This window comes from Mus musculus, chromosome 7 (genome assembly GCF_000001635.26).
Source record: "Mus musculus strain C57BL/6J chromosome 7, GRCm38.p6 C57BL/6J".
Classification (NCBI taxonomy): Eukaryota; Metazoa; Chordata; class Mammalia; order Rodentia; family Muridae; genus Mus; species Mus musculus.
The window spans coordinates 121,864,399-121,887,977 of NC_000073.6; the positions used below are offsets into that span (position 1 = coordinate 121,864,399).

The window sequence follows — 23,579 nt, forward strand, 5'->3', positions numbered from 1 at the left end:
ACTCCTTTTAAAATGCAGGCTCAATTTCAGCTTGGAAAAGATAAGCCATGTTCAGCCCCTAGCCTAGGAGTAACAGTGATGACTTAAAGTTACTGTAAGTGGAGTGGGTAGGCTCACTGGGAAGGAGCCTCCTTCCCAGACTTCCAGGTGGCCTGTAGTTATCTACCACAGAGGTGGGGTTATATCTCATGATCAGCCATGAGCAAGAATGTTCTGAGAAGACCAACAGCAGAGCTTCCCTGAAATCCCCAATTTGTAAAGTGAAATCACTGCATCAGTAGAATAAGGCTGTAAGGTGATGTGTCACAGTGTGTGTGATGCTCCACACACATGCTGTGATACTCCAGCATGTGTGGTTTATGCTGGTTGTGGTGTGAGGATACACGGAGGAAGGCTTTTCTGCACCAAATGTAGAATATGGAATCCCCTGTCGTTGCCTCCCCACAACCCTGTATAGAGACTGGGACTGGGAGGTGAGAAGTGGCCTGGGGGGACTGCAGAGGATACTGACCTGGAGCCTGTCAACTGGAACAAAGTGGCCTGGGAGCTGGACGGTGCAGGTAGCCCTGACTAACCCAGGAAGGCAGGCTCCTCCCGCAAGCCCTCCCGGTAGGTCCCCGCCCTCCGCTCTCCCTCCGCCTACAGCGTCCCGGGCTCTACAGGTGACCCAGCTCCACAGCCACTCGGACGCCACCACCTTAGCTGCCATCACCTCACACTGGAGCAGCTTCCTAAACAGGTATGACAGCGACCTCCGCGCGCGCGCACCCGGGCAATGACCGCAGTTCCGTCCCCGACAGCGACTGAGAGCCGGCTACCTAGCCTCAGTTTCCCACAGGAGGGCGTAGGGTATCTGGCCACCACCATGCTTGCTACTGCGGGGACAGTGGGACTGGACCTGCTAGGGACGCAGGAAGACAGGGGAAAGACTCGCTCAACGAACGCTCAATGAGATATCCAGCGAGGGTCGCACTTCTGTCGCTGCTGGAGGGAAGGAAGGGCTGTGGTCAAGTCCTCATGCGGAGTGGGCGGGGTGAGCTGTAGTTCAAAAGGTGACAATAGCAAAACTTTTGAGCATCCCTCGTCGCCGCCAGGCAATACCCGCGGAATGTGCTGGAGGGGGGGGGGCGGGGGCGGGCAGCGGGGGGCGGGGTCCCCCTCACAGAATGGAAATTGAGTATCAGGGAGGGGGAGGAAGGATGCGCACAAGCCAGCCATCTCTGGAGAACACCATTGTAAGAGGCAGTGCTGGGGAGGAGCCCAGATCCAAGTCCCAACCTGTGCTGTCTCTCCACCATTCCGGGATTTTTAGAACAAAGTTAATGTCTAGACAATGTCAAATAGCATAGATGTGCTGAACACAGGACATGAGGGACAGAGAGCAGAACAAAGGGGGAGAAACAGAGGCGCGGGGTTCAGGAAGACAGCTGCAGAGCTTTCCCCACGCACAAGAAATCTCCATCAGCAAGGGTCTTGGAACAGCCCAGTCTGATGTGGTCCCTGGATGAGGATCTAGAAAGTTCCATAATGTGACATCTGCCAGCAAGCAAATAGAGAAGGGCCAGCTCTTCCTCTTTCTTAAACCTATGGAGTCCGATGTATCTGTTCCCTAAAGGTAACTGCCATCTTCAAATGGAGTATTTCTTCTAGACCTTTCTCCACACCTGTACAGTCATATATACAAGCCCATAGGAAATGTGTGAAATAGTAATGTGGTGGGCAGATATGTAATGCTAATTGTATGATCCATGCATACCATTGGGTAATGGTGGCTTACCCCTATCCCCACTTACTCCTTCTAGAACCATCTATGTTGCTGCATAGACATGGTGCTAACTTATAAATTTCCATTTCAGGGTCAGTTTTCAAATTCTTGTTCTTTGTTCTCAACTAACTTCACAGGATATGAATTTGGGGCACCAAGGTCCCTTCTTTTTCATCGAGCACATAGAAGCCATATATGTGCATACATGTATAGACAGTGAATACAAGTACGCACTGACATAAAACAGACTCCAAAGCATACATACAGGCAAGCCCCCGTCTGTGGTAGCTATCTGTGGTCAAGGACAAATTCACTTCCCCTCTACCTCCAGCTTCTACTGAGCACAAGGGTCAGGAAAGGCCCAGTCCTCAAGCATGCCTATGCCCAGGGGCACCAAAGGCTCCTTTGAGGGGCTCTCTCTGACTGCAGCCAGTGTCATTCTCCCCATCTGATAGGAGACAGGGTTATAAAGAACTGTGGGTTAGGATAGGGAGCTGGGGAGCTAGCAGTGGTTACTGCTCTTCCAGAGGACCCAAGTTTGGTTCCCAGCACCCATGCCAACCAGCTCATAACCACCTGTAACTAGTTTAAGGGGATCTGACAACTTCTTCCAGCCTCTGAGAATACCACACACAGGGTGCAAACACAGAGAGACACATAAATTTAAGAACCATGGGCAGACAAAGCTGAGTGCCCAGTCTCCTGGTTGTGTGTCCCACACCTTCTTGGTCCAGATAATAGTGCAAAAAGATTATGAGCATCCTCAAAGGTCTAATAGGACCATCAGAAGTTAGCTGGAGCACGTCAGGGTGGTACAAGCCAGTAATCCCAGTACTCCAAAGACATAGGTGGACTGCAGGTTCGAGGCCAGCCATGGCTACATAGCAAATGCTAAGCCAGCCAGAACTTCATGGTGAGACCGTGTTTCAAAAGACCAAAACAAACAAATTAGTGTGTTAGAATGTTTAATCGCAGCCAGGCTAGCAAAATGCTAAAATCAGAGAGACTCCATTTCAATTCAACTTCTCCCCTCCTCAGGTCAGGAGGACTCCTGTCTCTGAGCCCCAGTTTCACATTTGTCGAATAGGCTTAATGATAATAGTCCTGTTGAGCATTCAGTAGGATAATGCAAATAAAATTCAGGAAGTCTTGCTCTGGACAGGGCAGACACTAAGATGGCCCTGTGGTGGAGGCAATGCTGAGCTACCACTTGGGAGCTCTTCCATACCCCCAGGACAACCAGAGTCCCTAGCAATGGACAGGAGCCAAGGGTATATTTCCCTTGCAGAGTGCCAAGGCCAGCTCACTTCAGAGTCTAAACATGCCATGGTACGAAAAAGGTCCTAGTGTGGTAGTTAGAAAGGCCCTGAGCTAAGATGCAGAAATTATTTCTGGTGTCCATCTCTGGAATACAGGAGACAGCTGAGACGACAGAAGCCCAGGGTAAGAGCGCTGAGGAAGGATGGCCTAGTGGTTAAGAGTCCAGGCTGCTCTTGCAGAAGACCCAGATTCAATTTCCACCACCTACATGGTGGCTCACGACCATCCATAACTGCAGTTCCAGGGAATTCAATGCCCTCTTCTGGTCTCTGTGAACACCAGACACACATCTGGCACATACACATAAAGTTAAAAAAACAAAAAAATAGAAAAAAACTTCATTTAAAAAGAGCCAGGCAGTGGTAGTGCATGCCTTTAGTTCTAGCACTCAGGAGGCAGAGGCAAACCAGTCTCTGTGAATTCAAGGCCAACCTAGTCTAAGAGTGAGTTCCAGGACATTGAGGGTTCCCCAGTGTCTTAAACAAACAAACAAATAAACAAATAAGAAAGCCTTTGGGCAGCCTTTATGAGGTGCACACAAACATATTATGTGTGTGTGTGTGTGTGTGTGTGTGTGTGTGTGTGTGTGTGTGCCTGTTCACATGCTTCTATGCTCTGTATGCTTATGTGTTTGCATGTGGAGCCAGAGACTGATATTTCATGCCCCTTCTCCAGCCTCTCCACTTTGCTTACTGAAGCAGCGTCTCTCACTGGACCTGGTTCTCTCGTGGATCTGGCTAGTTTAGATCGTGAGCTTGCCCCTGGATTCTGTCCTTCCCGGAGCATTGGGATTAACCATGGCCTCCACACCCTCCCAGCTTGTATGTAGGCTATGTATGTGGAAAAAACACTTGCAGTGAACCATCTCCCAGGCCCTACACTTCCTCTTAAACACGTGGATTAGCTGGTCTGGAGCTATGGCTCAGATACTAAAGGCATGTATTGCCCTTGCAGAGCGCCTGGCTTTGATCTGATGCCTCTGGTCTCCTTGGGCATCTGTTTTCAAATGCACATACCCAGACACAGGCACATACATGCATAATTCTAAAGCATAAATCTTCAACGCTGTAGGTTAGTCCTGAGACTTTAAGCAGTGGTAGCTTCCCTTTAGACCAGGCAGGAACCTCCAAGACCCCATCGTCCCCTGGAGGCCACCCTTATTCTCCAAGCATAGCACAATAGAAAGTAAGAACCAGACTCCAAAGCTGTTACTGTCTCCCAGGTGATTTAGATAAATTGTGCCATTTCAGGTCTCTAATTTGTCTCTTTTGTGACTATTTCCTTGTGGGGAAAACAGGTGATACGCAGTGCCTGCCTTGAAGGGATATTAAATGAGTCAATACACTTAAATCGCTCCACTGCTGCCTGGATTTCCGTAAACAGGGCCTCAGTATTCTGGTAATGGCAGTGTCAACTGGCCAGACCCTGTTATAACACTTCAAGAAAGGGCACGAAGAGGGAGGAAATCTCTAAGGCAGATTTTGAAGGATGTGCAGGCGTTCTTCTGGGAACAGAATGAGAAAGGAAGTCTACATTTAGGGATTTGCCTTTTAAAAGCCAGGAGGCAAGCCCAGCATGCTGGCCCAGGCCTTTAATTCCTACACTCTGGCAGCAGAAGCAGGAAGACCTCTATGAGTTTGAGGCCAGCCTGGTCTACTCAGTGAGTTCCAGGACAGCTTTTTACAGACTGAGGATCCAAGCTCAGAACTTCATGCTTGTGTAGGAAGCACTTAAGCCCACTGAGCCACCTCTCCAGCCCTGAGGATTTTTCACATGGGTTCTAGAAGGTTTTAATGAGAATTTGACTTTTAAAACAGGGGCCGTGATGACAAAAGAACAAAAACTATATGAGGTCATATGGATGAGGTCATCAAGGGGAGGGTGGGGGAGGGGTGGGGCTGTGTTTCTTGGTCTTCTCATGTTAGTGGTGGTAAAAGACTGGAAATGGGCAGCAGAGGCAGCTGTGCAAGGGCAGAAGTGTGCTAAGTCACACTAAACTGTGCACTTTAAAACAGCTTATAATTTAGATTTGTCACAATGAAGAAAAGGAAGGAAGGGAGGGAGGGAGGAAAGAAGGAAAAGAGGGAGGGAGGAAAAGAGGGAGGGAAGGAGGGAGGGAGGGAGGGAGGGAGGGAGGGAGGGAGGGAAAGAAAGGCACTTAGGGAACTAAGTATATGTAGCCCCATGGTAGAACACTTGCCTAGCATGTACAAGACCCTAGATTTGATCCTCAGCAACACACACACACACACACACACACACACGTCAACAATAACAAAATAGAAGTTTTGACCTCAGTTGCCCTGGGTTCCGGCTTTGGTTCTGACACTTCTCAGCTATGTGGACCCAATTGAGTGAGTCTCTCTCCGAGCTTCATTTTCCCATCTGCCAAATGGGGCAGATAAAGTGCTGGCCTCATCAGCCCTGTACAAACATTAAGTTATTTTGTGCACACACAGAGCTGCTGCCCCGGGGCCATCACCCATCAGGCTCAGGGGAGCAAGGCGGCTGAAACCAGCAACTGGAATCAGATCCTAAGACTTCAGGTTTAAACTCTGCACAAGGACAAGAACCTGTTTGACTTCTAGAACCCATGCGGAAAAAGAGCCCGGTATAGTGGTGCTCGATTGTAATTCAGCCCTGGGGAGGGGGAGCCGGGATGATCCCTGGAGCTCACTGGCCAAGCCTTTGGCCTAATTAACAAACATCAGCTCTGGCTGAAAATCCCATCTCAAAAAACAACAACGTGGTCCACTCCTAAGGAATACCACCCAAAGTTGACTCCAGCTTAGGAGTGCATGCACACACACACACACACACGCACACACACACATACCATGGTAGTAGGGGATCAAGTCTGTATTTTTTATTACTGACCTTGAACAAATTAGAAATTATTATTTTATAATGCAAACTGCAATCTGTGGAGTCAGATAAACAAACTCTTGCCAGCTGGAAAGAAACACAGAAAGATGCTGTGCTTTGCAACCCTGGCTTCTTATCCCACAGATAAAACGGAGATTCTAATTCAGCCAGCCCTACTACTTAGAGGCTTCAAGACTCAGGCAAGTCCCTTAACCCGTCTGGACCTCAGTTTTCCTGTCTGTAAACCGGAAATAATGACTCTCTCCTCAAGATGAACACTCTGAGGGTTAGAGAACAAAGTGCTTACCACAGTGTTTGGCCCACAGTAAACCCTGAATACATACATGAGTGTTATGTAACTAGACTTGAAATGAACCAAAAGCCTGAGAAGTTGTTTTGAGAGGGGTTATTGTTTGCTTCAGTTGATTGTAGCTCCATATTTATTTTGTCAGTGTGTGTGTGGGTACGAATATGCCAGCACAGGTGTGTAGAGGTCAGAGGACAAGTTGCAGGGGTCAGCTCTCTCCTGCTGTGTGAGTCCTGAGTATGGAACTCAGGGCCTGGCAGCAAAGCCCCTTTGCCCCTGAACTGTCTTGCAGGCCCCTCTCTGTTTTAGTTTATGAAGCACGCTCTCACCATGCTCTTCAGGCTAGCCCGAGCCCTGGGATTGGAGGTGAAGCTACCACAAAGAGATGATTTATTTTGATACTAAAGATCCTTGTCTAGCGATGACTCTGAGTTTTCTAGATCACTTGTGACCAGACAGTTCTCCAGACTCTGGAGGCTCTGAGAGGTTCCCAAACTGCCCAAGGCCACACAGTAGAAATGACCTGAGTTCAACCTTCTCCTTCGCTTACCCCAGCACCCCCAGAATAGGAAAATCTTAGTCGCAGTGGGTGTGGGGAGTTGGAAACACCTGGGCAAGTGTGGATGTTTCCTTCCTGGCTGACCTTGGGATGCGGACCTCAAGAACAAAGCCAAGCAGGCTTGCTTGTTTTCCCTCAGTGTGCCCGGAGCTCAGTCCCAGGTGAAAGTTCCGTGCTTTCTCTGGAACTTCTGTTCATCTGGCTCCTTGTGACACTTGCAGCAGAGATGGAACTCTGCGACAGGCTCACTCCGCTTAGGGTTACTGACATATCTAGACTGGTGACTCTGTGTGTGTGTGTGTGTGTGTGTGTGTGTGTGTGTGTGTGTGTGTGTGTGTATGTGTGTCCTCACACACTGTGTGGAACACCTCTGCCCTCTGCTCACACCATTGTGAGAAGCCCTTGGTCTTGGGCTTGTTGGATTGATTGTGTTAAAGAAAGAAAGTAAAGAAAGCTGTCAGGTCTGAGGCTATGAATTTAGGGGCAGCCTTTGAAGGTCTGTTTAGAGATTGGGGGTTGGCATGTGTCAGATAGCAAGAGCATGCCTAGCATCTGAAAGTGAGCGCTCATTCAAGGGAGGCAAAAGAGGAAGGTTGGGGGGGGGGGGCGGTGATGAGGAGGAAGGGGAGGAGACAGGAAGGAGGGGAGGCAAAGTATGGGGAGACATAACCCTGAGCCTGCTGGGGCAGAGAGCACTGTCACCTTCTCCTGAACTGCTGAAAGATCAAGTTAGGGCTAGGTGTGCTGGGGAAGGTGCCAATTCCCCACCCCACCCTGGCTCTGGTCCGATGGCTACAGAGGACAGCTAGTGGTTCACAGGGTTATGAGCCCATGGCAGAACCTGGGTCTCCATAGGAAGAGGCACTCAGAGGTTGGAGGCATCCCAGGAAGGAAGCAGGGATGTCTCACGTGCTGGGCACTATAACCTACTTTGTAGACATTTAAACCAGGGGTAAAGTGAGGGTGTTTGGTTCACTGTAGGAGCTGAGTTTGAGGCTCCACACTGATGCTCAGCGTACATCTGGGGAGGAAGAATGATGGAAGGAAGGGAAGGAAGCGTGGAGGGAGATGGGTACATGCCCAAGTTATAATAAACACTGAAAATATAGCTGGAAATCAAGCTACGGCTCAGCTCTCAGGAGCCTCCTCTGCACCTCACCTGGAGCTCCCCAGCCCATCCTCACCCCAATCCCGTAACTCCCAGGAGGGCCTTTCCAGTGGGGGCTAGCCTGGGATGTGGGCAGTGTTGATCCTGGTGGAGCTAGCAGTGTAATAGCCCAAAGCTCTTCCCAGAAGACCCCTCCAGGAGGCATCTCAACTCCTCCCAGAGTCCACCCACCCACCTTACTGCTCTGGAAAGTTGTTCTATTGACTTTCCGAGGATACTTTGAACAATGGTACAAATGCAGCCCTGTGGCTTTTTCCCATCAATCCAATAGCAACAGTTAGAGGTTTTACTCTTTCTTGTTTTGAATGCTGGGAAGAGGAGCCTGGATTTGGCACTCACTAAGCATGTGTTCCACCCCCAGCCTGGGGCAGGGCTATCTACTACTTGCAAGCACTTGTTTTACTTCATTGAATTCTTTTAGCAACCATAAAGGTAGGTAGTGTAACTATGTCCATTTACACACAAGGAGTGAGTTTTCTCACCTCTGGGCAGAGTCGTACATTTTTGGCAGATAATAAATGGAATCGGAGCAGTTAAGTAACTTACCAAAGCGGCAACATGACAAAGCCGGGACAGTGACCTGGGCAGTTTGGCTTCAGGGTGCACTATTTGCCTGGCCCTGCCCTCTGGGTGTCACCTGAGCAAGCAGAGTGGATGAAAAGTAGAGTTCTCCCCCTGAGACGTGGCTCTCAGTGCCTTTGGGCCACCCACGGGCAAATGAAAGGTTTCAGCTTTCGGCTCAGCTGGGAATCACCCTGTATCTTTGTGTGGGTTAAGATCTTGATCTTTCCTAACAAAGAGGCTGGCAAGTGTTAGCATGTGACTGCCATTCTAGGGCCCCTCTAATATGGGGCAGCAGCATTAGCCTCCAAACTTCCCAACAGTAGGAACTTCCTCTGAACTAATGGCTCCAACAGAAAGGCAGGCAAAAGCCTAGCAGCTGGGCCTGCCTCCCAAGAGGCCTGCCTGCCCCTGGCACAGGATATAGAATGGTCTGGACTCAGTGCAGGGGAAAGAGACACTAGACTGTAGTAGGAAGCTCAGAAGTCCACCAAGGGGGTCAATGGTGCTGCCCTTCCTGGGTTGTCGTTTTTCTGAAGTACTAGAACCAGACCCCAGGACTGTGTACATACTAGGCAAGCACTCTGACCTTGGGTCACACCTGCAGCCCTTCTCTCTTCCTCCTTCTTGTCTCTGATCTCAGGTTGGCGGGTGGAGGTATCTCGTAAACAGTGGGACTGGCTCTGGAGGTCTTCACAGAGGAGCCAGGAAAGACATACAGAGCTGATAGACAGTATAGGCTATCTGCGTTTCCTCAGTGGAGTCTGCTCACAGTATCCATTCCAGGGAGATGTGAACGGCCAGTACCACCCCCCTCAGTGCCTCCCACCTCACCATCATCCTCACCCCTAAGCACCACTCCTGTAGATTATCACCTTTATCATGTCCATCATCACCACCATCACCCTCATCAGCAATAGCAGCAGGACCTACAGCTTGTCAGTCCTGAGGTCAGGGCAGAGACCTCAAATAGCCATACTCAGAGGGCTTGATGCTTCTTGTTCCCGGGAAAGATAAAGAAGAATTTGGGCCTCAATGATACAAAAGACCGTTCAATCCCTAGCTCTTTCCCTTTCTAACTGTGTGGCTTCAAGGAATTGACCCAGTCTCTGTGAGCTTCAGAGATCTGATCTATAAAACGGAATGATTGCAATTCCTACCTCTTGGGCTCAGAGAAGGGACACATAAGCTCATTCAGGTGCAGCCCTGGCATGGGGCCTGGCTTGGATTGTAAAAGCAAAACAAATACAGGAAAACACACAGGCCAGGGGAACAGTAGTTAAGGGCATAGCTCGAGGCTCTGGCCATGAGTCAGTTCCCATCAGCTCTGGATTTCCAGAGGCAGGTAGAGCCCAAGGTAAAAGCTGGCCTGGAATAGGGTGGCTTGAAGGCAGCCCAGCAGGGACCACCCAAGAGCTGAACATGGCGAGGAGAGAGAGCTCTTGCCCAGACTGGGGCCAAGATTCCTACTGAAGTTGTAATCTGCTCAGTTTGAAACAAGCCCGGAAGGGCGCTTCTCTAGCTGGAAGCAGAGGTCCCAGGAAGAACTAAGTACTTCCTGCTCCCAGTGCAAGCGGTCCCCCAAAGCACCAGCACCTAACCCCATCCCCCACCACTCACTGAGGCATTTCCTTCTGGGCTGTTCTCTTTCTGATGGTTTATTTCTGAACGGCAATAAAGACAGACACCCAGGGCGGGTGGCTCCTACACCTGCGTATCCTGGATATCTTACCTCCAGCCTCCAGGGCTGCTGCACCCAGCTGTATGGGTTGTGTGCCGCACAACTTCAGGATGCCCTTCAGTCAACTCCATTACGGATGGTGGCCCTGGAGTTATGAGGTACACAACCTGAACAAACCAACGGGGCTAGGTCTGCCAGCCTGCTTCTCCTGAGTTGTATAGAATTGATTTTATCAGTTCCCAATACAGGTTTGAAGTGGAAGAAGGTTGGAGGAAGGTCTAGATGCCAATCAAGACCCAAAGAGCCCAGGTTTACTGCCCAAGCAGACCAAGCAGGTTTGGAGCCGACCTTGAGAAGTTTGTGCGTGGGCGTTGTGACTGGGGATGGTGGCAGGTTACAGATGGTCATTAAGCTAGATGATGAGGAAGCACTGAACCGAGTGGTCACAGAAGCAGGCTCTGCAGTTAGGTGTGGGCTCAAGTCCCGGGGTTGAATATCTAGCACTGCCAAAAGGAAAATCCCCCTAGGCTTTCCCTGTGACTTGGGGCAAATCGCTTCACCTCTCTGTGCCTTGTTTCCATCTTAGATATAGACATTATTTTATTATGATAGATACGTTATCATAATATTCTCCTGGAGGTGAGCTGGAGGAGGAAAGGTGTGTGTTAGGCAGTGAACCTCCAGTCACCGTTCTTGATGCACAGAATATTTATTTCAAGGTTCCTCAGGAGAGGTAAGGCTTTAGTCACCTAGTGGAGGCAGATCGCTGAAGTCCTAAAGTGGCCAAAAGAACCAGGGTCCGGCCTTGGAACCTATGGCCCAGAATCCAATGAAGTCAACCAATATTAGATTGTCTTTTCAATGTGACTTTGTCACAATTCAGAGATACTGGGAGAGCTGAGGTACGGTAGAGGGAACCTGTACAGGCAACTTCCCTAAGGAGAAGCCAGCCAGCAGGTTGGGCCGCCAGTTCCCTGGCCTGCATGCAGTTCAGTGCCAAGCCCAGCAGTATGTGAACAAGGGCTCTCCAGCCAAGCTGGGTCTACCCTCTAACTGTGTAGCATGGGAGCCAAGCATGGCCATTACATGGTAGAGGTGACATCAAGAGCCTATGCTTGGTGCTGCGTGGTAACCTATGCCTGTCATCCCAGCACAGGCGGGGAATCCAGGGAAGATAGAGCTCAAAGCCAGTCTCAATGAGATCCAGTCTCAAAGTTTAAAAATGAAATGAAATGTTTTCAGTGCTTGCCTATTAAAACACGAATGCCGCCGGGCGTGGTGGCGCATGTCTTTAATCCCAGCACTTGGGAGGCAGAGGCAGATGGACTTCTGAGTTTGAGGCCAGCCTAGTCTACAGAGTGAATTCCAGGACAGCCAAGGCTACACAGAGAACCCCTGTCTCAAAAAAAAGAAAACACGAATGCCTAGGTTCAGTCCCTAGCATCTTATACACATATAATAATAACAATAATACTAATTGATGATGATGATGGTGGTGGTGATGATGATGATGACGGTGATGATGATATACTGCTTGGACCTTTACTAAAAGCGTATCATCCTTGTTTTAGCCCGTTTTCCCAAACTCTGCTTCAGGTTCCTGCTTTCTGGGGAAATTTGTCAACTACAGGCTAACACCACACTCCAGACAAGCAAATCAGGAGCCCTGAGGGCAGAGCCAGGCGGTGTTGTTTAAACACCTGCAGGTGACTTGAGAGTCCTTTTCCCTGGCTGGGCTCTTCTTCCTAGAAGCAATACCTGTTTCCACAACCAGAAAGCCAACCCAGGGCCTGGGGAGATATTACAGCCAGTGAAGCACTTGCTGAGCAAAGGAGTACAAGAACCTGAGTCCGGTCCCCAGAGCCCATGTAAGAACCCCAGGCATGGTGCCACATGATTACAGTCCCAGCTCTGGGGAGGCAAAGACAGGAGGACCTTCTGGAGCAGGCTGGCCACTCAAGTTAGCTTAATTACTAAGGTCCTGGCTAATGAGAGACCCTGTCTCAAAACGGGTGGTTGGTGTCCCTAAGGATGACAGCCCAGGTTGACCTCCACACACACATAACCTCATACCACACTGTGCGCACACACACACACACACAGAGAGAGAGAGAGAGAGAGAGAGAGAGAGAGAGAGAGAGAGAGAGAGAGAGAACAGACCACAGTCACAGTGCACAGTGTTCTTGCCTCTTAAGGACTATATCACTGCCTTTGGCTTTGGCACATCCTTGTGGACAGGATCACAAGCTGATGTTTCCCAAGGCCTGACTGTGATTCACGTAGCATTTTCTCTGGGACGGAACTGAAGATCTCTGAGCTGTGTCCCCAGCTATAGTCATTTTTCACTCACATCTGGTTTTCAGATTCTCTCTAAACATTTAATTCCCAGTTTCTAGTGGTCCCAATCTCTTAAGTCCGATGTGGCTTTGTTTTGTGACATCATCTTCCATGAGAGCTTGAGAGCCGAGAGAAATGGAAGGGAACTAAGGCCTGCCCCGTGGCTCCAGTTCTAACAAACACACAAGTCCCCTGGAATTCGGTTCCAATGCATGTGCTGCCTGGGGTATATCTCTGTGGTGGGACACTTCCTGGCACGTTCAAGGGCGTGGGATAATCCCCAGCATGGCAAGGAGTTGGAAGAAAAAGACTCCATGTTGTTGGGTAGCATCAGGCTTGGGGTTTGTCTCTGGGTAAAGTTGTCACCCATTACCAGGTTCTATGGCTGTTTTCCCTAGTTTCTTGTTTTGTTTTGTTTTGTTTTGTTTTGTTTTGTTTTGTTTTGTTTTGTTTGTTTTCTGACGTGGAGTCTCATGAGAATGGCTTGAGCCCCAAGCTGAACTCTCCATCCTCCTGCCTCAGACTCTGGACAGGCTGGAATTTACCAGCATGTGCTATTACGCCCTACCCTGGTGCTGTCCTTTAAGCAGAGAGATGTTAGGCCAGTGGTTCCTAAGCTTGCGTGTGACCCAGAACTGCAGAAGGTGACTGAACCTGGACTTTCTCATTCAGGAGGGGTGAGTGGGTGGCGCCCAATGCTCAGCCTTACCAACAGTGCTCCCAGGGACTGCAGCTATGGCCATGAGAACTAAACTTTGAAAACCACCTCTCTCAGCCATACACTGGGCATTTAGCCCAGTGGCTCTCACTGAGATGGGTTCCCCCAGAGGTCCCCAGAAGACAGTTTTATTCTGTCTAAGGCACTTAGGTCTTACAGAAGATTCAGATCTCAGTTTGCTTTCTGTGGCTAAGCTGTGTCTTTGACCAGACCTGAACGGTTTCTTCAAGTTCAAACCCACAATTTAAAGATATAATTGCTACTCAGAAGACAGCTCTTTTGTGGTCATGCAACCTTCTTCCCCATTCCAGGACTTCTGCCGTGTGCAGCTCACCACAGAGGGGTCTTGGAGGATAACACAGCTGAGCCTGTCAAGGGCACTTCAGTCTCACCTCTGGGGGGCTCAGCTGTAGGCCTAGAGCCGTGAGGGGAGGGTCCTGGGCCCAGTGCCACCCTCCACGACTGCCTTGATCAAGATCGGCCACCCAGCCACCAACTGGGGCCTTGAACTTGAGAGGTTTGACAGGCAGGTCTGAACGGGGGAGTGAGCTATTGGCGATCAGAGAGTGGAAATTCAGATTTTTCTTCCTGGATGCTGGCGGGGGTGGAGGTGGGGGGCTGGCTACCTTTGTGTGAGGGTGGGGGATGACTCCTGTTGCTATGGTAACCAGAAGCACCAGTCCACGGGTCGGGGTTCACTTGAGAAGGCAGCTGCAGTGAGACCTTTCACTCGACTTCTCTGGTCACACCTGGGTGACCCTGAGTGGCCTTCTGTGCCAGAGAGCTGACAGTTCTTTACAGGTTTGACTCAAGGATTAAATGAGATGGTATCATGTTCCTGGTGCATACTCGGTACTGAGCAAATGTTGCTGCTACCATCACAGAAGAGGAGATAGGAACTATGATTTCATTCAGTAAACAGCCTAAACACTACTCCCTTTACTGGTTCCCTTTGCCCTGACCTCACACCCCCACCCCAAACCCCCACCCCGGCCTCCTTCATGCCTCTGTGGTCTTCTGCTCACAAGAGTTGGCTTTTAATCAAAAAGCACCTATTTGGCCCCAAACATGTTCATTGCAGAAACCAACCCATATTTAAGCATTTTCTCACTATACAAGCCCAATGCTGTCTTGTATTAATACAATATGATCCACAAACACGAACCATAGGAGCATTTAAACATCCTGTGAGGTGATCCTGAGAATGGAGCCCAAGACCTTGGACATGATAACAAGGCGCACTTGCAGCTGCAGGCCTTCATTTTCAAAATAGGGTCTAGCTATACAAAACCAGGCTGGCTGTGAACTCAAAACCCTCCTGCCTCAGCCTCCAAGTGTTGGAGTCAAAAGTATATGCCACCATATCCAGACATGTATTTTATTCTCAGTTGTGATCTATAAAAACAAAAGATCTGTAACATACAGACGGTCACCTCGGCTGGGGATGGAACCCAGGGCCTCAGGTATGCAGAGCCAGGTTCCATTTAACCCCAACTCACCACCTTAAATCATTATATCTTTTTCTCTCTCTCTCTTTTTTTTTTTTTTTTTTTTTGAGACAGGGCTTCACTATGTAGCCCTGGCTGGCCCCAAACTTACAGAAACCTACCTGCCTCTGTCTCCCACATACTAGAATTAAAAATATGTCCATCATACCCAGCAGCCCACTTTTTTTTTTTTTTTGGTGAGGCAGAGAAATCCTTTATTGCCACAGGAAGCCAGTTCACTCATCTCTTGAACAGTTTTAGGAATCACAAAAATGCAGAATTCACACAATAAAGAATAACACAGACTTAGGGAGAAATGGTCCCTTGGGTTATATTGGCTATAATACTGAGGTAACCAATTGACCTTGTTCAGTGGAAGTATCTTAAACGAAATGAAGACCACCCCACTAGTTATAACATCTAATTTATATATACCATTCAAATAAAAATATATATTATTTGCTTTAATGTATAGCAAGCTTAATACATTAGTGTTCACAAGATAAAAATTGTATTCTACTGAAAGTGTGTGTGTGTGTGTGTGTGTGTGTGTGTGTGTGTGTGTGTGTGATGTGTGTGTGTGTGTGTGTGTGATGTGTATGTGTGTAGTGTGGTGTGGTGTGTGTGGATGTGTGTGTGGTGTGTGTGTGTAGTGTGGTGTGGTGTGTGTGTGTGCATGTGCGTGCATGTGTGTGTGTGTGCTTCTTCTTTAACTCTAAGCATGGAAGTCAGAAAAGCATGCTACTTAAGGAGGCTTTCTTCTGCACTTAAAAATGCAGGTTCTAGGTCCAGGAGAGACAAATATCAGCCGGAAGGCTACAGCATCTTTTAAAACTTGCATGTTAAAATCTACGAACTTGAACTGTAAGACATAGTTTTTTTGTTTATTGTTTTTGTTTTTTAAAAAGAAAAAGGACCACAAAATTTCTCAAAATAGATTAAGGAACACAGGAAACGGTTCATAAAAGTATAGGGATCCTATCCAGTGCTGTGGCTAATATTAAAAAATGAACATTCTATTTAAATAGTATCGCACTAGCTCTACCCACAGTGGACAGTGAGACCACACGGTAGGAACAGACCAGCAGCCCACTTTTAAAAATTAATTTCCAAGTTGCATTCTTTGTCTTGAGGTGGGCACACATGTACCACAGCCTGTATCAGAAGACAGCTTGGGGGAGTCGGTTCTCTCCTTCTACCATACTGAATCCAACAGGTTGCAAGGCTTGGCATCAAGTGCTCTCACCTGCTGAGCCCTTGCCAGCCACTTTAACCCACTTTTGAGCACTCAGTTCTGCAATGTGAAGTATGTTCACACTGGAGTCCAGAACTCTCCAGCGTCTTGTCTTTCATTTTTACATCGTGTCTTTGGAGACAGGACTGTGTCTTATACCCGTGGCATATCTCTGTTCCTCAGGGGCATTTCCACTTCCCAGTAGCTGCTGTGTGATAAGGACCACCAAAATGATTTGTAAGGCCCTGCTCATGGAGCAAGGCCCGGAAGGAGCTGGGTCCTGCCTGCTTGCCACCTTAGGGAGGTAGACTCCAGTGAGTACAAATAGGCAGTAAGAGTCAGAGTCAGGGGAGGCTTGTCTGAGAGGAGGTCTTCGCACAGAGCCCTGGGATACTGTAGGGAGATGGACCCTTCCTCCATCTTGTATTGCTGGTGGTCTTGGCAATCCCATTACCTCTCTGACATCAGTAGACTCTTCAGTGGACGGGGCAGCTCTCGGTAGGCTCTCTCGGTTTTCCTGCCTGAATTTTCATGAGGTAATGCATGCAGAGAGCCCTTGGCACTTGCTGAGCCAAGGTTGGCATTTGTAATTGCTACAGGGAAAAGAAGACAAAAGCAAGCAGTAACTCCCAAGTTTGCACTCTTATCTTCAAGGTTGCCTTGGAAAGTGAGTTCCAGGACAGAGCCAGGGCTGCTTACAAACAGAAACCTTGTCCTGAAAAACAAAAGAAAAAGAAAAAAGAAAGGACAGCTGTTAGAGATGGATTTTCCAGCTCTAGAAAAGAACGGTTGGATGTTGGAGTAACTCTTCTGAGACTAGACTGTCAGTGAATGGGCTCCTTTCTCCACATATACCTCAGAAAGCTTCCCACAGCTCCCACTGGCTGCAGAGCGAAGGCCGGACTCTCACAGGCTTTCCGCCAAATACATGTCTTCTGTCCCCTTCACTTCTTTTCAGAATGAGCCAGTGAGGAATTTGGGTTCAAATCCCAGCCCTGCCACTTGCTGATCACCACCTTGTGTGGCTTGCCTAGCCTCTCTTTTGTGTAGTCTACTTTCCTAACCATAAAATGTGGTAGAAAGAATAACTATGACATTGAGTTGGTGGGAATCTTAGCTTCTGCGTATGACGCCACATAGCAAACAAATGTTTCCAGAACTCTCTACAGATGCACTCCCGTAGTAAGCCACCTACTTTAGGAATCCTTCTTCATTACTTGTTTAAAGGCAAAATGGGAGAGGACAGATGGCTCAGTAGTGCTTGCTGCCAAGTCTGATGACCCGAGTTCTATCCCTGGTACCACATGGTGGAAGGAGACAACCATTCCCTGTAAGATGTCCTTTTGTGGCATGCATACATTCTCTCCACTCCATACAATAATTAATTAATGAAGAATTAATTAAATGTAAGAAAAATTAAAGGCAAAAATGTAGCTAGGAGGCCATCTGTCCTCTCCCATTTTGCCTACCTATGAAACCAGAACTTGGAAGGCAGAAGCACAAAAATTGCCATGAGTTTGAAATCCAGTCTGGGCAACATAGTGAACCAGGGCCCACATAGTGAGGCCTTATCTCAAAACACCGACTGGGGCTGGTAGTGTGTCTCAGTGGGTAAAGACACTTGCAGCTAAGCTTGATGACCTGAGTTCAATCCCCCAGGCCTACATGGTGGAAGGAGAGAACCAACTCTTGCAAGTTGTCCTGTAACCTACACAAGTACATTGTAGCACATTGTAACGTGTGTGTGTGTGTGTGTGTGTGTGTCTAAGCTAAATGTAAATATATATATTTTTTTCAAGACAGATGGACACAGATTCCACCTAAGAACATCTAACTTTTCATTGTTTTTGAGACAGGGTGTCACTGTGGAGATGAGATTGGCTTTGAACTTTCCATCCCTCTGCCTCAGTCACGCCACTTCAGGATTATAAGTATGAGCCTACATTTTCACCTCCACTTTTAATAAGTCATCCATGAGTGTCTGGGGCAGAGATAAGCAGTAAAGTTGAACCTACCACCATGGAGCCTTGAACTGTTATAAATCAGCTTGATTCTTCTGAATTGATTTCATGGATTAGCCAAGCTTCTTCCTCCACTTACATACACACACAGAGTACACACACACACACACACATATACACACACACAGAGTACACACACACACACACAGAGTACACACACATACACACACACATACACACACACATACACACATACACACACACACACACACACACACACACATACACACACTCCTCTGAGGCTTACCTGATCTTATCCTCTGTGGTTGCCTCCAGCCTGGACAGGAAGGGAGGCAGCAGCAGATGAAAGCAGCCACATTCCTCCCTCCCAGCCACCAGCACATGACACTCCTCCCACCTGGGCAGGTGGACACTTGAATGAGTGCGGGCAGAGCCAAAGGCTTGGGCGCTTGCCATGGGTGCCCCCAAGTCATCCATCCATCGGGACCTGATGACAGGGCTCCTGGCTCTGGGCCTGGTGGAGGACATGTTCTCCCACAGACTGGGGGATGCACTGGATAGGACGCCCTGGAGAGTAAACAGCAGGAGATGGAAGACAGCAGAGTGGAGAGGGCCACTCTGAAAGCCACCTCCTCTGAAAGCCATCTTTGGCTCACCCTGTCCTCAGGCAAGTCCAGCGTCACCTCCAGAAACTGTAGGAGTATGAGCTGGCTGGAGGTCCTGGATAGGCTCTTCGAGTTTACTGAACACCTCTTTCATTTGGTTTCTCTTTTAATTGAAAACAAATTATAAAGTAACAAAAACCAGAATTAACAGAGACAAATATTAGAACATAAGTTGAAGTGTATGTATAAGGGCTGGCAAGATGGCTCAGCAGTTAAGAGCACTGATTGCTCTTCCGAAGGTCCTGAGTTCAAATCTCAGCAACCACATGGTGGCTCACAACCACCCATAATGAGATCTGATGCCCTCTGAAGACAGTTACAGTGTACTTAAGTATAATAAATAAATCTTTGGGTCTGAGCGAGCAGGGCCAACCAGAGCGATCGGGGTTGACTGGAGTGAGCAGAGGTCCTAAAATTTCAGTTCCCAACAACCACGTGAAAGCTCACAATTATCTGTTCAGCTACAGTGTACCCATAGACAGAAAATAAATAAATAATTCTTTAAAAAAAAAAGAAGAAGAAGTATACGTACAGATCTTATGTTCTTTTGTAAACCTGTTTGGCCAAGTAATAGAAACTTGATCCTAAACAACTGAGTTGCTCGTTAAACCACTCCCCCACCGCCTCACAATTCTAGGATGACAACATTAAAAAATAATAATAATAAAATAAAAAATAAGAGGTTTCTGAGCTTGATGATACATGCCAGAATTCCAGCCAGCACCCAGGAGGCAGAAGGATTGCCATGAGGTTGAGGCTAGCCTGGGCTACATAGTGAATTCTGGAACAGCCTGGACTACATAGCTAGATTTTTTTTTCTTAAAAACACCACCATTAACAATTCAACTATATCTCCTGCTGTCCTCCCACTATTCCCCCTAACAAAATTTTTATGTATATTCTTTCAAATCTACAGGGGACCTAAATCCTTGCTGTTTGGCCCACTTATAAAGTGATCCAGGGGGCATATACTACCACTGTATATCCCCTGCAGACTTGGTCATTTCTAGATTACCTATCACAACCACTATGATGTAGGCATCTACTGTTTTGCTTGGGAAGTGATGGTGAGAATGCTGTATGTGTTCAAGACAGACATTACTTTAAAAAAAAAATCTGACCGGGCGGTGGTGGCACATGCCTTTAATCCCAGCACTTGGGAGGCAGAGGCAAGCAGATTTCTGAGTTTGAGGCCAGCCTGGTCTACAAAGTGAGTTCCAGGACAGCCAGGGCTACACAGAGAAACCCTGTCTCGAAAAAAACAAACAAAACAAAATCTGATCTGAGATTGCTTGATTCCACAGATGATACAAGAAACCAATTGTGTTTTTATTTATATTGGAGAGAGGGGGGGAGGGAGAGAGAACCAAAACATGCCTGTGGCTGTCAGAGGGACACAGTCCCTGGGAGCCTGTTCTCGCCTCTGCCTTCTCTGAGAAAGGTGGCTCTTGTTTCCTCTGTTGTGCTGTATATCCTAGGCTAAGTGACCTAAACTTTCAGGGGGTTTCTTTGGTCTCTGTGCCTTCTGTTTTGTGGTGGGGGTGCTAGAGTTATTGGGCATGAGCCACGACTTTGGCTTTTTGATATGGATTCTGAGCATCAGGCTGGTGTGGGAAGTGTTTTCACTCCTGAGCTATCTTGCTGGCCCTACCTGTTTTATAATCTCAATTTTCCAAGTGGAAACACTGCCTAGATCTCTTTCCCACATTGCTGCAAATCTAAAAATGTGCTTGCTTATTATATTTTCTGTGATATAAACAATATATTTTCACCATGAGAACACTGTAAAATACAGAATAATGTTTTTTAATAAATAAGTAATTTATAGGTCAGGACCTCCCGCTAGGTAATACTATCCCAGGTGATCTTTCTCCTATGTATATAGCTATACATAAACCTACAGGTTGTTTTAATATGGGGATGGGAGAGGGGCATACTGGCTTTCATCATGTAGCCCAGGCTGGCTTAGAACTTTCTATCAGCCTCCTGAGAACTGGGATTACAAGTATATGTCGCCGTGACCAACTCTACAGGTGTGTGTGTGTGTGTGTGTGTGTGTGTGTGTGCATGCACATGTAGAGACAAGAGGACAACCTTGACTATCACTCCTCAGCTGCCTCTATCTTTTGAGTTAAGATGGAGTCTCTCATTTGCCTGGAACTTTGCCAAGCAGACTTGACTAGCTGGCAAGTTTCTAGAGAGCCACCTCTTGTTACAACATCTCAACGGGGGTGACAAGCACCAGCATCCATATCTGGCTTTTATTCCAGTTTAGGGATCAAATCCCAGTCCTTACACTTGCAAAGGATGCGCTTGACCAACTAAGCCACCACCCCAGACCCCACAGATTATTTTACACAATACATAACCATCCTTCCTAATGACCTCCAGTATTCCTGTGTGTCTGGACTGTGTATAGCATGCCAGGAACTTTATTCCTATAACACACTTAGGTTTCCTCTCTGTGAGCATCTATGTTGTTCTAGAAAGGCTTGATGGAGAGGATGGGACTGCCATGGGTGTGGTTACCTTTCTAGACCCAGTTGTGGAACTTAATCACCAGGTGCCTAAGGAAATTACAGGTGTTTCCTTGAATGGCCATTCAAGGAAGGGTTGGGATGTGGCCCAGTGATGGAGTGTTTCTACAGCATGCTGAAGGCTCCAAGTTGCCTTGCAGCACCCCCAAAAAACTACAACTTTTCTAAACTTGATACAGTGGTAGATAACTATAATCCTACTTCAGAGTCTGAGGCACATTCCATGCTGGTCCCTGAGGGGCAGGGAAGGTAATTAAAGGGATAAAGATGTAGCTCAGTGGTAAAATACTGTCTAGCATGACACAAGGCCCTGGGTTCAAGCTCCAGCCCTGTTCTGGGCAGGGCAACCAGTTAGTCTTTCTGACAGCTCTGGCCAGGTGAGGTCTTAGAGAAACTTTAGTCTGGGTTGGCTAGGCACGTGTCAGGCTGTTTCTGGAATGGAGGCCCTATGTAATCCTAGGCTGGGTAGTAGAGAAACCTACAAAACAGGTCAGACTAAGATCCACCAGGCATGACCACTTGGGTGCGGGGACGGCACATCAAGCTGTCAGGTAGCAGGGCTTCTTATCTAATCTGGGGAGTGAAGAGCAGAGAAGGCTCCTGAAGATTGTGTCTGCCTGGGAGAGGGTACTGGTGGCTTTCAGGCAGCACACATGGCACTGTTTCTCATCTCCCTCATAATTGTTTATGTTGAGGTGGATTAGAACATATATATATATAATTAGTAGCACCCAACCTGTGATTTAGTGGATATTGTTGCTTAGGACAAAGCTGAAGTAGGTATTTAAGCAAAACCAGGAGTGAGTCAACTGAAAGAAAGATATTAAGTAAATGACAGTATAATTGGTTCCCAAAGGTAGCTCATGTCATACCATGATGACCGGTCTCAAAGGTGACCTTGTACATGAAGCAGCCAGGGACAGAAAGTCAAGAAGATGTCCCACTGGACCACTTTTGTCTGCAGAGATAACCTTATGGAACTCTTCGACTATTCTAAACTCCAGAAGCCAGGTAACTCTAGAAATGAGCAGTTGACACAGATATGCAGGCCAAAGTGGTCTAGTTTTGTGAACACAGAACTCTTGCCTCACAACTTGGGTCAAATGCCTTTGAGCTGGGAGCTGGGCTCTCCCTGAACACAGTCTGGCTCTGGCAGGGTTTTGATTGATTGGTTGGTTGGTTGGTTGGTTAGGTTGGGTTGGGGGATTGCTTTGGTTTTGAGATATGGTCAAACATAATTCTTCTGCCTCAGCCTCCTGAGTGCTGGAATTGCATACATCCACTGGCTCCACATCCATTTGAAGTTGGGAATTTGGTTCGTTGCTTAGTGGCTACTAAGCAGCTGAGGCTGGTTCCACCCCCCAAGTGCTGGAGTCACAAGTCTATACCGCTGTGCCTGTCACTGAGATGAGGTTTCTCAAGTGGATCTATATATTTATTTATATTTATATATTTAAGGTTTAGAGTTGGACTGTCACATTGGCCTGTGAGGGGGTTCAAGTCAGCTCCCAACTGTTGATGGTGACATTGGTCTTATACTCTGAGCTCTTGGCTAGAACTGGTAAAAAAAAAGTGACTGGGAAAACAGATGGTACATGGTCACCAGAAAGGAGGGTCAAAAGATCTGAGGCCCAGGATGTCCTTTGTCTGCAGAAAGTGCAGCTTGTCACTCCTGGTCACTTCTCTTGTCATGACTTTCACTGTTGAGCAAAGCAAGCTCCCATTATAATTAATGTCACTCTCTAATAATGCTGCAATTAGGAAGGCAGCCGCCCGGCACTTTTAACAATAACTAGGGAAGAACACAGTGAGATAGCACGAGAGAAGGAAGTTGTTTTAAAGGGGAGGGAAGGAAGAAGAGGGGAGAGGAAGAGGGGAAAGGAAAACAGGAAGGTGGAGAGGGCAAAATGGTTGGATTTGGGGGGCAGACATAGGTGCGGTGCTGTGTGTATGGCTTGGAAAGGCTTCCAACAAAAGCTTAATACATTTAAAAATTTCAGAGCCAATCTGGTTCTTGAATGAAAATTATTTTTAAAAGATTGTATTGAACTTTGAAATCAGGAAATAGACAGGGGTGAGTTCATGCCCTGCCCCTGCAGTGACTGGAGCCTTTGCTCAGAAGGCAATTCCATGCTGCACTTGGATCAGGCCCCACATCCTGCCAAATGCCGAGATTCTCTTGCTCTTCATCCAACATCATTCACCTATGGCAACTACAGACTTATATTCGATTTCTCTAGTTGGCATCCACTTAGCCTTTGTTCATTTTTAAAATTTGTCTGTTTAGTTTGGGTTTTTTGAGAAAGGATCCCAGGTAGCTCAGGTTGGTCTTTAAATTGTCATAGCAATGAGAATGACTGCGAATTCCTGATTGTCTGGCCTCCACCTGAGTT

The 23,579-nt window shown here is 47.7% G+C and overlaps 1 protein-coding gene across 3 annotated transcripts in view; it reads left to right on the forward strand.

Annotated features, from left to right (window-relative positions):
* Positions 1 to 639: 639 nt before the first annotated feature.
* Positions 640 to 23,579, forward strand: part of Scnn1b (sodium channel, nonvoltage-gated 1 beta) — a 53,691-nt gene continuing 30,751 nt past the window's right edge. For all 3 annotated transcript variants that reach the window (NR_073548.1, NM_001272023.1, NM_011325.2), the window contains exon 1: positions 640 to 739. The gene's annotated coding sequence lies outside the window, so the exon portion shown is untranslated. The remainder of the gene's footprint in view (positions 740 to 23,579) is intronic.